This window comes from Equus caballus, chromosome 29, assembly GCF_041296265.1.
Source record: "Equus caballus isolate H_3958 breed thoroughbred chromosome 29, TB-T2T, whole genome shotgun sequence".
Taxonomy (NCBI): Eukaryota; Metazoa; Chordata; class Mammalia; order Perissodactyla; family Equidae; genus Equus; species Equus caballus.
This window is the reverse complement of record NC_091712.1, coordinates 37,896,439-37,904,532: the sequence shown is the minus strand read 5'-3', so window position 1 is coordinate 37,904,532 and position 8,094 is coordinate 37,896,439. Positions and strand designations below refer to the sequence as shown.

Here is an 8,094-nt window from a genome sequence, read left to right as displayed (position 1 = left end):
TAGGTCTTTTTTGATGGACAAAGCCTCTGAGTGTTGGTTTAGCAGCTCCTGTTCCCTTTCCTCTCTTCCTACCTACCCAATGAACTTTGTCTTGGGTGCTACTTTAGGTCTGGAGTGAAATTAGTGTCCTGTAAGTGGGATGTTGAGGTTCCATATTCCTATTGGTATCTGGAGAGTACAGTAAGTAAGAGATGAAATCCGGGTTGGGTGAACTTAGTCTTTGCACCATAGAAAGAGACATTGTGTGGTTTCTGTTTCCTCAGAGCCTCAGCTTAATTTCCCTCACAGTGTGGGCCTTCATAGAAGGTTCTTTGTGAGATCAGTGCTACTCTTGTGTTCAGGTAACAATGGGAGTTTCGGAGCTAAAATGACCGACGTGCCACATCAGTCAGGGTTCACTTGCAAAGAGCAGAGTATGCCCTGGTTAGTTTACGCAGAGAAGGATTTATTACGGGGCGTGAAAGGACTCCCACAGTCATTAGTAAGACTGAAGTCGTTGAAGAAACTCCAGGCTGAGTTTCCAGGAACTATTCCCAAAGCCACATTGCAGAAGTAGGCCACCAAGGAGCTACGATTCGGTCATCACCAGAAAGCCATCTGCCACTGCGGCTGCAGCTCTAGGAGGCCCCAGTGTCTGCCATGTCCACACCAGCACATGCCTCGCACCCTGCCCTGCTCCCCTCTAAATCGGTTTGGAATTCAAGTCCCAAGCGATTGCTTCTGTTTGATGGAACATAAATCTCATTAGGTGCCCTGTATTCATCAGGGCTCTGGGGAGAAACAGAACCAATAGCATGTGTATACATATAGTAGGGGATTTATTTTTTTCAATTGGCTCACGTGATTATGGAGGCTTGGCAAGTCCAAAATCTGCAAAGTGGGTTGGCAGGCTGGAGACCTAGGAAGAAATGAAGATGTTGGAGATGAAGTCCGAAGGCCGACTGTTGGCAGAATTCCCTTTTGCTGGAGGAGCGTCAATCTTTGTCCTATTCAGGCCTTCCACTGACTGGACGAGGCCCACCCAATTTATGAAAGATACCCTGCTTTACTTAAAGTCCACTGATGTGAATGTTAATCCATCCAAAAACACCCTCACATAAACATCCTGAATAATGTTTGACCACATATCTGGGCATCCCCATGGCCCAGTCAAGTTGATGTAAAGTTAACCATCACTTGCCCGGTTGCAAGGGAATCTCATAAACATCTCCCCTCTGGCTCTCTGCAGTATGGGAAGGCACCCCAGAGGGAGGTTGGAATAGATGCGTGGGAGTCAGTCTGCAGAATCTGCTAGATGTCTGCAGAGACATGCCTGTGAAATTAGAACGACACATTTAAGTTTATTTACAGGATCTTCTCGGAGATTAAAGATAAAGTGTCACTGTTGCTATTCTTGGTTTTAATGGAAGGTGAACAATTCGATCAAAGTTCTGTTCTAAATGTGGGGAAAAAATATCTCCATTATAAGCACAACTGTTTAGCTTATTCGAGCAAAAGCAGAGTCCTACACTAACAAAGAAACACTTGTCAAAAAGATTGTCCTGGGCCTGTTGCTGGGTGTTCACAGGGGTTTCCTAAAACTAATGATTTTCCTTGTAAATAATGTAGAAGTCTCCTCATTTATGTCCGTTTCCCCAAATTAATATAAAGTGACCAACTTCCAAGGTCTTTAGCTTCTCTCAAAATTTCAAACAAATGCCTTCTCCTTGAGAGAGCACCTCGGGTCCACCCACCAGAACGTAGCAGATCAACTCTCAAAGCCTCTGTCTTGAACTTTGAATAGCACTTCCGTCACATCAGGCACTAATTAAAACATGCAACGTAACAATCATTCACATCTCTATGGTGTTTCATATTTTGAAATATTTTTATGTGTGTTGCATTCTTGGGTCTTCATGACAACTCGAGGTCAGTCTTTTTTTCTCAGATGAAGAAAACGGAAGTTCTGGTACATTAAGTGACTTGCTCCGTGTGGCACAGTGGTTAGTCCTGGAGGCAGCGAACCCATTCTCCTTACTCTACTCCAGTCAAACTTCCTCCAATCCATAGCTTGCCTTCGCTAGGTTTTGTTCCAGATACATTACATTACTCCAACACTATCAATAAGACACTAACTCTTAGTCTTGGTTCACGACATCCTATCTGAGCTCCCTCAGGTGGGTTGTGAAATATGCTGAACCTTAATTTTGATTCACTCTCATTGAAATATCTTTGGGGTGTATATTCAGGGTATACTCAAATATACTCGTTCTGTTTTAACGTTTCTCAAACAGTTCCACAAGGGGGCAACAGGAGTTCTTGGGGTGGTCAAAAATTCTAGCACAGTCTTTCTTGTGACAGTTGGTTAGACGTTCTTTATTCATCGCCAAACCAGAAACCTTAATATTTCTGAGTTTTGTGACAAAAGTTCGAAAGAATTTGCTCTAGCGTACTTGGTAAAAGTTCTATTTTAACCCACTAATTTGAACTGTTTTCTTATCAGAAGTACTGGCTAAATTTAAGTTTATTTCCCTCACCCCCGTTTTCTTGTCTCTGCCCTGTTTTAGTTTGTGCTGGTCTTTTCTTATAATTAGGTCCCTCTAAGGTTTATCAGACCACTCCCACCTCTTAACATGCCCCACACGAGCCTCGCGGTATCCAGGCAGAACCACCCTAAGAACTAAGGTCATAATAATGTCAATATAATGGTGTAAGCTCCTCAGAGGCAGAGAGCATGCCATGCACTTCTGTATTCCACAAATGCACTGTACGATGGGCCATCTTAGTATCTGTGTGACACTGTGATTTGGCAGATGCCCTCTGCACATAGCAGTCACTCAAACACTTGTTGAATGTGTGAAAGAATGAAAGAGGGAATGAATGAACGAATCAAGAACCGCTCTTCAGGGGAGATGGTACAGGAGGACCACAGACTCTTGAGTCCAGTACCATTTCTGCTAAATGATGTTTCACCCCTGGAAGCAATGCCCGTCCCTCGAAGCCTTGACTTTCCCATTGATAACAGTCACAAACCCTGTTGCCTATCTTGATGCCTCAGTGAAATCTCTCGGTTATCCTGGACCACTGGTTTCCAGCCCGCGGTGTATGTGAATCACCTCTGGAGCTTTAGAAAATTCAGAGGACTGGCCCTCAGCCCTGGAGGTTCCGATCCAGTGAGTCTCAACGGGGCAAGGGATGCGCAGGGTTAAAGGTACACCTGCACACCAGTGATAGAGCCCATTGTCCAGTAGAAGACCCGGGGGTCAAAGCTATTGACTGCAAGAGCTTGGAGGTGGTTTTATTTTTGTTCCTGCTTGTGATAAGCTTTGAGGCAACAAAAATGAGCCTCCTCTCCATTTTCTTCCCTACGAAGGGTGCATTCCCCCCATCCTTACCCTACGGAGGTCTTTCAGAGAGCATTTCCAATTCTGCCATCTGATCGGGACTTGGCTAGTTTGTAATAATAAATGGTACCCACTTACTCTTTGTCACACTGACTTTACTGGGTATTAAAGTGGGCTTCTATGAAGCTACAAAAGACTTTAAGAAATTCCAGTGGGTCTTCTCCAATTCAAAGTGATACTTGCTAAGACCCCCTGAGCACCTCGGGTGTACCAGGCCTGAGCTTTTCATTTAAGCCTCATAACAACCCAATCAGGTACGTTTCCTTACCTGCACCCTAAAAGATGAAAGAGGGCAGACTCTCTCAGGCTAAGTGATTCCACCAGAGCCAAGGCACCGGGGCTCAGAGCCACCTGGCTCTCCCTCCACTGTTCTTAACCACTGTGCCATCCTATTTCCTATTTAAAACTCAATCTGAAAAGTATAAATTCAGGTTTCCTTTAGCTATCTTTTAGAGCTTGTTGTCCCTTTTTGTTGTTAAGTCAAGAGGGTAGAATGACCAAAAAGAGAAGGAAAAGGAGAAAGAGGAGGAGGAGAAGAAGGAGAAGGAGGAGGAGGAGGAGGAGGAGGAGAAGAAGGAGGAGGAGGAGGAGAAGGAGGAGGAGGAGGAGGAGGAGCAGAAGGAGGAGGAGGAGGAGAAGGAGGAGGAGGAGGAGCAGAAGGAGGAGGAGGAGGAGGAGAAGGAGGAGGAGGAGGAGAAGGAGGAGGAGGAGGAGGAGAAGGAGGAGGAGGAGGAGGAGGAGCAGAAGGAGGAGGAGGAGGAGAAGGAGGAGGAGGAGGAGAAGGAGGAGCAGAAGGAGGAGGAGGAGGAGGAGAGGGAGGAGCAGAAGGAGGAGGAGGAGAGGGAGGAGCAGAAGGAGGAGGAGGAGGAGGAGAGGGAGGAGCAGAAGGAGGAGGAGAGGGAGGAGGAGGAGAGGGAGGAGGAGGAGAGGGAGGAGGAGGAGAGGGAGGAGGAGGAGAGGGAGGAGGGGAACATTTATGGTGCCCTAGGGAGAGGATAACTGGAAACTCAGCAGCCCCAAGAGGGAATTGCAAGCTGGGGAGTCTTTCTAGATGGAAAAGATTCTGGCAACCGCCTGTTATTTTAGGTGGGGACAGAATATGAACCAATTTCCAGCTCCCCAAGCAGACCTTATCCATTAGCTTTGCCTCCGTTACATTTGCCAAAGTCCCCAATTTTGACCTGGCTAGTTTTTTATGACTGCCTTAAATGACAAAAGATAATGAATGTTTGCAACTGGTCATGGCAGCGACACATCAGAACAATGGGAAAACATACAGAGACTTGAACCTGGAGTGATTTTCTGTTTTTGTTTTTAAGTAAACACAGGTGTTTCTTCCTCCGAAGCCATGTCTAAGACTTAGAAACTGGCTTGCTCGAGAGGCCATGAGAGTAACGTAGACAGAGATGAACCTAGTGGACATTATGCTGTGATAAAGACAGACCCAGAACGAGAAATATCACCTGATCTCACTTATATGTGAAATCCGACAAAAAAAATGTTGAGCTCATAGTAATAGAGAGTAGAATGATGGTGACCAAAGGCTGAAGGGTAGAAACTTTCAGAGGTCAGCCCAGTGGTGTAGTGGTTAAGTTTGTGTGCTCTGCTTCTGTGGCCCAAGATTCACAGGTTGGGATCCTGAGTGCACACCTATGCACCGCTTGTCAAGCCATGCTGTGGCAGGCGTCCCACATATAAAATAAAGGAAGATGGGCACAGATGTTAGCTCAGGGCCAATCTTCCTCAGCAAAAAAACCAGGAGATTGGCAGTGGATTTTAGCTGAGGGCTAATCTTCCTCACCACAAAAAAGAGGGTAGAAACTTTCTGTTATATGCTGAATAAGTTCTGGAGACCTAAGGTACAGCATGGTGACTATAGTTAATAATAATAATGTATACTTGAAATTTGCTAAGAGAGTAGATCTCAAGTTTTCTCATCACACACACACACATACACAAAAGCAACTATGGGAGGAGAGGGACGTGTTAGTTGGATAGTGGTAATCATCCAACCACATATACATATATCAAAATATCACATTGTACATTTTAAATGTATACAATATTTGTCAAAAATTAATTTAAAAATTGAATTAATAAAATAATATTGTAGATAAAGCTCTAACCCTACCGCTTGTCTCTCTGAGCCACAGGAATGGCAAGAAAGGTTTAAATAAAGGGATGTAGGCCACTCATTCTAAGGCAGCCTGAGTGGGAAATTTCACCAGAAAAACAAGTTTATTGGCATCATTGAAATTGAAAGGCAATATGTATTTAACCAAGATGGCACCGTAACCTTGCTGCATTTTCACATGCTCTGATTTCCTGCTGGAGTTCGGCTCGAAGTAAGGGGTTAATATGAGATCTGCTCCATTTATTGATTACTGTGTAACAAACTACACGAAAAGTTACAGACTTAAAACAACAATCATACCTATTTTTCTCATGAATCTGCAGTTCACGCAAAGCTTACAGGGATAGCTTGTCTCTGCTCTGCTCACTGTCAGCTGGGGCACTTCAAAGGCTGGGGATGGAATCTTCTGAAAGGAGTCTTCATTCACCTGTCTGGTGATTCACGCTGGCTGTTGGCTGGTACCTGAGCTAGGCTTGTCTGCTGGAACTCTACATGAGGCTTCCTTACAACATGGCGGCTGAGTTCCAATGGTGAGTGTTCTGAGAGAGAGTGATGGACGGAAGCCATGTCATATTTATGACCTAACCTCTGAAGTCACCCAGCATTGTTTCCACTGCAGTGTCTTCACTGAGGCCCCCACAAAGGAAGTCCCACTCAAATTCAAGGGAAGGGGAAATAAAATCCACTTCTTGGTTGAGGCAGAGGCAGCGTTCTGGAACAGCACGTGGGACCAGAAATATTGCTGTGTCTATTTTTGGAAAATGCAGTCAGTCTCAGAGTCCATTGTGTGGGAGTGCCTAGAGAGCCATATGGTGGCAGTGTCATCCTTTGACGATAGTTGGGACTCTGAAGGGTAGATTACCCTTGTCACCATGGTATGATGTCCCACTACTCTCCAATGCCAACTGGGAAAGGCTATCTTCTCACAGTGGGCATTGAGCATTTCTCTCTCCTCTTGACTCATGCTATCCTAGCATCTTTCAAGTCTCAGCCTTTCCTGGCTGCTCCAATGCCTTTCCTGGCTGCTTAGTTCACAATATTCTCTCCTTTCTCTGAACTTCCACTCTCTATGTCACTGACAGAGCCCTACACACACTTCCTTCCATTATGAGGTAATTCTCTATGTTTATGTTCACCTCTCTAGATAATAACCCCTTGGCATCTCCTACCCTGCCTTTCACAGAGTGGGCATTCAATAAGTGGGTCTTTATTAGATCACACATTCATTACATCACTGTAAAGTTAGTCTCCATGGGTTACATATCAACATGGAAGAAAACTGCCGCCCCATGACCTATTTAGAAATGGGACATCCCACTTCAGTGCTGGGTGGCCCTTCAAAGATGAGAAAAGAAGTGTCAGATCTGTCTTTGTGTTTTTCTGGTCTTCATGCAATCGTGGCTTTGTACTGCTGGGGACGGAAAGAACTGGATCATTTCATGATGCCTTAGAATGAAGCATACAAGGCACTGAGGCATTTAGCTCTGGGGGTGGTCCACCAGAAAGAGGCTGGGTCTGGTCAGGATTAATGCAATCTGGTCAGGCCCTCCTCACTTTCTCCCTTTGTGTGGGAGAAGAGCAGCTGGTGGGAGGGTGGAAGAAATGACTATTTCAAGTTGCTCCAAAGCCTGGGAGTGGGTGGGAATAAAGTCACTATCAGGTCAAGTTAATACTAGCTAGAGTTAGGGAAGTAAATGATGGTGAGACTTTCATTTATCTGTTTAGAAGGAGTTTAAACGTCCTTCCAACAAAGTAACACAGTTCTACATAATGTAATGCTTATGATTCTTCAGAAGCAATTTCTGCTGACTTCCTGAGCCTCCGTTTTCTCTGTTGCTTGAAGGTTATGTATCTTTCCCAGTGGGGAGAGAATTTGTGCTTGTTCTCCTCCCGGCCTTTTGCTTAATAACCTTACTCGCAGCTGTCTTCAGTAATGTTCTTGGCAGAGGGGGCAGGCAGACCCTCCCTCCCACCCCAAGGACTTGAAGAATGTGCCCTGTTTAGCAGTGAGAAACAGACCACGAGATGCACTCAGCAGTGGTGGGCACCTGGAGGCCAGAAGGAAAAGTGCTGAGGACTCGAGATGAATTACAGCCGTAATGAGTTGTAGAGGAATCGCTTCGCTTCTCCAAGAGTCAATGATCCAAAATTCCGTTCTTTTTGATTAGAATATGATGTGCTGTTTTCAGGTCAAGTTCTACTTTTCAAATTGTGTCCTCTTTGTTTAATACTACAGTTTCTCTATATTGCACACCAATCTGTGGCAGTGAACTGTCCCTTGGAAGTTTATTAGGTTCAGGAATGATGCAAGTTTAAACCAGGCATCCGTTCAGAGATAACAGCTGACAAATAATGGCTATGAGATTGATTAAAAGGAGAAAAATTTTTATTCTAGCCTACTAGGTGTACCATTTCACTCCCCTCAAAGACTGAGATTTGAGAAGAAGCCTCATTTTATTTTTTGCACTCTTGATAAACTCCTTGATGGCAGAGACAATTGGTCTCTTAGGAGAAAACCCCATGGCATGTCACACACCACCATGCAAACAGCGAGTGTGTGGGTGCCAGGTGGTGAGA

General features: G+C 44.9%; 1 long non-coding RNA gene across 1 annotated transcript; it reads right to left on the bottom strand.

The window, feature by feature from the left end:
• Positions 1-801: 801 nt before the first annotated feature.
• LOC138921367 (uncharacterized) lies at positions 802-6,583 on the bottom strand. Its single transcript, XR_011433882.1, has 2 exons — positions 5,818-6,583; positions 802-898 (listed from the first exon to the last, which is right to left on the bottom strand). It is a non-coding gene; the product is annotated as an uncharacterized lncRNA (long non-coding RNA).
• Positions 6,584-8,094: the final 1,511 nt, after the last annotated feature.